Here is a 6,504-nt window from a genome sequence, read left to right as displayed (position 1 = left end):
AAAAAATGATCTATGCAGGCGGGTGCACAGCCCACCTGTACACAAAGGCATGTGCACCGGAACACTACGTGGGAAGATTGATCTTCACAAGCAGGCCAGTTATGTGGTCTGCCTGTGAAGATGTATCTCCCAGATGGGCTGATGTACAATATGCCGCCTAGGAAAATGCATTACGCCCCTTGTGAAATTTTCCCGCCAAATATAATTTTCCTGCCAAATTATCTAGTAGTATATTTTAATCAAATAATATTGAAATTTATTAATTAAAAAATATATGTAATAGATAGTAGACTTGTGATACGGATATCGATATACACATATTGCATGCATTAGAGAAAAGTGTCGATTAGCTCTATACATGATAATTACACAAGCTTTTGGCTCTAATCCTGAAGAGACTTGTAGTCTTCATTCATCGCTAGGCCGCATTTAGGGTCGAAGAAAAGTCCTTTTCATGACAGGACTCGTAGTGGATGAAGTGGTAGAGGTCCCGCTGCATGTTTGTAATGCCCTCGATGTCAAAGTTTGTTCGATGTGCAATTATTGGCAACTACATGTATGAGAGCACGAGAATATATGATAATATCAATTGATGTGCATTCCATCATTGAACTTATATTTTGAGATCACATCCTCTGGGTTGATCCTGTACATTTGTTTTGTATGGATCATTACAATTGCATCCTCCTCTACCCAAAGTACGGGACCGCTACAGTCCTAGAACCTCCACCCCCCCCCCCCCCCCCCCATTGTACTCATAGTTCGTACACAGAATTCCTGACAATTTACAATAGTAAGTTATTCTGACTCAAGAATGAAGAAGCATGAAGTGTTCATGATTATTAAATTTCTGTTCATTAATACAAGTTATAAATCATACAGCATGTACAACTACTACAAAGTAAAAAGGGTGGGGAACAATTGCGAATGAGGGAGAAGTTGTTTGTGCATACATACTAGCAGGTACTAAACATACTCGGCACACTTATTTATTTAAACTCCTTCTATGTGCATAACTAATTCCTTCTATGTTCTTCAAGGCAAACTTACAACAAGCTGCGGTAGTTAAAGGAGGCACTGGGTATTTATGAGAGGTGCACGGGCCAGCTACTAAGTCCAGCGAAATGTTCGTTACTATTTGGGAAACATTGTCCTGAACAGATGAAGGAGGCCATCAAGTCAGTCCTGCGGTCCAACAAAATACTTTTAAGGACAAATATCTGGGGCTCCCTATGCCATCGGGCAGGATGAAAGCAGGAAAATATCAGTCCTTAATGGACAGATTGATGAAAAGGCTCTCTGACTGGGCTGAGAAATTCTTATCTATGGGAGGCAAGGAGGTCCTCATTAAATCAGTAATACAAGCTCTCCCTACATATGTGATGAGTGTGTTTAAATTGCCATCTAGTTTCTGTGAGGACTATATGAAGATGATCAGGAAATTCTGGTGGGGGGAAGAAAAGAACCGGAGAAAAACGCATTGGACATCCTGGCAGCAGCTTATTAAACCAAAGAGTAAGGGAGGAATTGGCTTTAAGGACTTGAAAATCTTTAACCAAGCTCTTCTAGCAAGACAAGCGTGGCGTCTGATTCAATTCCTTGATAGCCTCTGTGCCAAGTTGATGAAAGCAAGGTACTTTCCCAATGGCCATTTAATTGATACAGTATTCCCCACTGACTCCTCGGAAGTGTGGAGAGGCATATGCCATGGTTTGGAATTGTTAAAGAAAGGAATAATCTGGCGAATTGGAAAGGGTGACCAAGTGCATATTTGGCGGGATAATTGGATTCCTAGGGATCACTAGCTGAGAGTAACTGGAAAATGAACAAGAACACGTCTGAAATGGGTAGCTGACCTGGTGTCACCAAACAATCAGGAGTGGGATGAAGGTTTAATTCGACAAATCTTCTATCCACCCTATGTAGATGAAATCCTAAAAATTAAATTACCAGAGTCCCCGACTGATGATTTTCTGGCATGGCATCCGGAGCGACTGGGAGTCTTCACTGTTCGCAGTGCTTATAAACTGGGACTGGCTGAAGAACACCGTGCAAACGAGGCTGGTGCATGCAGCTCGAATGGAAATGGCGACCGAGTGCTTTGGAAGAATATTTGGTCTGCTCAAGTACCACAAAAGGTTCGCATTTTTGCTTGGAGGTTGCCAGTGGAAATACTACCTACCCAACACAATAAGCAGAAGCACAACATAGTGCCAAGTGCTCGATGTGAGGTCTGTGGTGCCCCCCGTGAGGATGGTTTCCATGCTACTGTGGTTTGTACAAAAGCAAAAGCTCTACGTGATGAGTTGCGGGCATTCTGGCCGATTCCTCCAGAAGACAAATTCGTTAGACAAGGACCAGATTGGCTGCTTCTTCTTTTGGATACTCTAGATATGAGGAATAAAGCCCAGATGCTGCTGATGCTGTGGAGAGCTTGGCATCTTCGCAACAACTCTGTTCATGACACTGGCACTCTGACAATCTCTGGTTCAATTCGGTTCCTACAGAGTTATGTCTAGCTCCTGTTCCCGATCCGACAAAAGGAAGACCCAAAAGGAAAATGTGCTGCTCAGGTTCCTGGGAGGCTGAATCAGAATCCGGGCGTGACGAAGGCTGATTGTTTGCAAATCTGGGAACCTCCTCTGGAGGGGTGGGCAAAAATTAATGTGGATGGAGCCTTCTCCATGACAGATAACACAGGAGGGATCGGTGTGATTGCTCGTGATAGTGAAGGGAAGGCTTTATTGTCTTCCTGGAAGTACCTAAGCCGATGTGCAGATGCAGAACAAGTGGAGATTTTAGCTTGCTATGAGGGGATGAAGCTTGCAGCTGAGTGGATAAGGAAGCCAATTATCCTTGAGTCTGACTATGTCACGGTGATTGGAAGAATGACAGCTGAAGATGAGAGATCAAGATGGACGTTTCTTATTCGGTCAGCAAAAGCTGTAATAAGAAGTCTTCAGGAAGTGCGTATTCAGCATAGAAAAGGAGAGTGTAATAGGGTAGCTCATGAACTGGGTCAACTTGCTAAACGGACGGCACATTGTGCGGTTTGGCGTGATCATGTCCCGTCTTGTGTGATGCAGGTTCTGAAGCAAGATTGTAATGTTATTACATAATCAATAAAGCTCTCGTTTTCTTCAAAAAAAATTCCTTCTATATCTATGTCATAATGAAGTGTCACAAGCAACCTAGAGGCAACGTCCTTTCACTGGTGTAGAAACCATCTTTGGTCGGTCGGCCAAAATCCACAATAGTCCCGGTTTCAATAAAAACCGGGACTAAAGATTATCTTTAGTCCCCATTCAAAAGGTTAGAGCTACTTTTTTTATCTTTAGCTCCGGTTGATGTTATCAACCGGGACTAAAGATCTATTTCTAGTCCCGGTTGGTAACACCAACCGGAAAAAAAGATCCCTATTATCTTTAGTCCCGTTTGGTGTTACCAATCGGGACTAAAGATCTATTTCTAGTCCCGGTTGGTAACACCAACCGGAACAAAAGATCGGCACGCGCGGCATGCGCCTTGGAGAGTACGAGGCGTGCACGAGATCGAGGAGGAGGAGACGGGATCAGTTAATAAATTCTATCTCCTCCTCCCTTACCATATCTCTTCCTTCTCCCATCTCTTCCTCTTCCTCCTCCTCCTCTCCTTTAACTCCTCTCCTCTAACTCCTCTCCTCCCTTCCCCCCATCATCCCCACTTCTGATCTGCAGCACGGAGGGCCGGGCGGCCTCACGGCAGCGCGGCGGCGGGCGGCGCGCCGGCGGCCGGCACGGCAGCGGCAGCCGCAATGGGCGTTTTTTTTTCTTTTTTTTTTTGAGAATTTGTGATTCGGGTCTGTGTATTTGATTTATGTGTGATGTGAATATGTGATGTATTCGTGATGAATTTTGTAGAAGTTGTGATGTAGTTCTTTTTTAAGATTTTGTGATGTATTTGCATATAATCGATTTGGGGATTTGAGGATTTGGGGATAATTTTTTTGGGATTTTGGGATGAGGATGGAGTGAAATCAATATATTAAAAACAATGAAGAAAAGAAAAAATAATGGAGCAACCGGGACTAAAAATGCTCTATCTTTAGTCCCGGTTGGTACTAAAAATAGATTTTTAGTCCCGGTTAATTCACCCGGGACTAAAGATCGAATTCGTAGTCCTGGTTGGAAAACAGGGACTACAAAGGGTTATGAACCAATGTTTGCAGATAATAAACTTGCGAGTTCCTTAGAGTAAATGGGAGGTAGAGGACAAACCCATAGGATGTAAGTCTCTCAACTCTAAATATAAGTTCAATTATGGAATGGACATCGAATTGACATTGTAAGTCTCTCTAATTGCTTTCGTACTTGCAGTTGCCTAGAATCGAGCGTCGAACCAACTTTGATGACAAAGGCATTAAAAATATGCAGCAGGACCTTTACAACTTCATATACCGTGAGTGCTGTCATGAAAAAGGACGTTTCTTCACCCGTGAAAAACCTCTAGCGATGAATGATGACTTTAAGTCTCTTCACGATTAGGCAAACAATGGCTCAAGTCGCCTGGGAATACAATTTTCGCAGGCGGGCCACATATGGCCCACCTGTGAAGAGTAATGTCCTAGGCTGGGTAGCGGTCCGCCTGCGAAAATTGTTGATATTTGCAGGCCTTTGCGTAGAGGCGGGCCGTAGGCCCGCATGTAACAATGGTTTTACTCCACCTGTAAAAATGTTTTTTTCCTAATAGTAGGTGGCAACAACTTGTACTAATGTAGTACCGGTTATTGCCACCAACCTATACTAAAGATCCGGGGGGAGGGGGGGCTAGACACCCTAAACCGGTAATAAAGATTATTTTTAGTTCCGGTTGGTGTTGCGGTGGAGCGGGGTTATTTACCCGGTAGTAAATAGGTTCTTATTAGGGCTGAGATTGTGTTTTTTTGTATCGATGAAATTAAGATCAGTTTTCCAGAAGTGAATAGACGTGCTGTGGAACATAAAACTGCTAAAGGGAATAAACAATTGTGTCATATCACTGTCAGAGGACAGCGACATGTAGAATATCTAAGGCAAAGAGGAGAAGATAAAACCATATGTTGATAATCTACATAGCTAGATTGTTCATACTTCACTAGTACAAGTCCTCTCATCTGTGACGGCCCCTCACATGCTGGGCTACATGGGTTGTCACAACGAAGTCATCTCAACTAGCCCTAAATTAACACCATTGTAGATGTACTCATACAGACATAATCGAGGTGCATATACCTATAGCCCGTCACCGATGACACACATCTGTGATGGGCACACTGTTAGGCCCGATTGAGATTACCTCATATACCTCAATCGGGCCCAAGTACAAAGCCCGTCAGCGATGAAGAACATCGGTTACGGGCTCCAAATATGGCCCGATTGAGATGAGGTTAACGCCCGTCACTGATGATTCATACATCGGTGACGGGCTTTTATTTATGCCCGTTAGAGATAATTGTGCGCCCGTTGGAGACCTCATTTCTTTGGCCTGATTGAGATATATTTTGCACACACTAGAACCGGATCGGTCATCTCTAACGGGCTTAAAGCATCATCTCTTTTGGGCAGGGCCCCCGTCACTAAGCAAAGGTCAGTGATGTGAGAAAATATGTCAATCGGGCATCCGGCCGTCACGGATGACATATCTCAATCGGCCCAATACAAAAGGCCGTTACGGATAACTCTCATCTCTAACGGGCCTAAACTTTAGCTATCACGGATGACTCTCATCTCTTACAGGCCTAGATTATAGCCCGTCACGGATGACTCTCATCTCTAACGGGCCTAAATTATAGCCCGTCAAAAAAAATAAATTTTGTTTTTTTTTGTTAGCCTCTGGCCTCTGCCCTCACTTGTGTGCCTTCCCGGTTGGTCACCTATCCCTAAATTGCTCTAGGCCAAGCACGCTTGAGATTGGCTTCCGAGAAAGAAATTGTAATTTGTTGGTATGAGTATTCTATTAATCTTGTTAAGCCCTGTGCCAGAATATCACACCCTAGCATCCCCTATTCATATAGATTCATTAACATACACAACCATCAATATATTTAACACAACCACATTCACATAACATCCATTTTGATCACATGTTTTACCATGAAAACCGAGTTAATTGGATCAAATATATATTTAGCAAGTATTATTAAAGAAGAAGCAAATCAGACTTCTAGGAAAAAATGAATTTCGAATTGAATTTTATGATACTAAATGATCTCATATGAAAAAGCTATCAAAAACAAAGTTGTAGAACTCATTGAGATCTACCAATTTTACTTTGGTCATTTCTCCATCTGGGTTTGATTGGACTATATAAAATTTGTATTTTAAAATATAAGAAATTCAAATATTTTTTCCGGTAGTAAATGATTTCAAATGGAAAAATTGTCAACAACAAAGTTGTATAACTCATCAAGATCTACAACTTTTACTTTGGTCTTTTTTCTATATAACATTTTTTGAACAGTTTGAATTTGAATTTGAAAATATGACA

The sequence above is a fragment of the Oryza glaberrima genome, chromosome 11, assembly GCF_000147395.1.
Source record: "Oryza glaberrima chromosome 11, OglaRS2, whole genome shotgun sequence".
Classification (NCBI taxonomy): domain Eukaryota; kingdom Viridiplantae; phylum Streptophyta; class Magnoliopsida; order Poales; family Poaceae; genus Oryza; species Oryza glaberrima.
Note: the sequence above shows the minus strand (reverse complement) of the source record.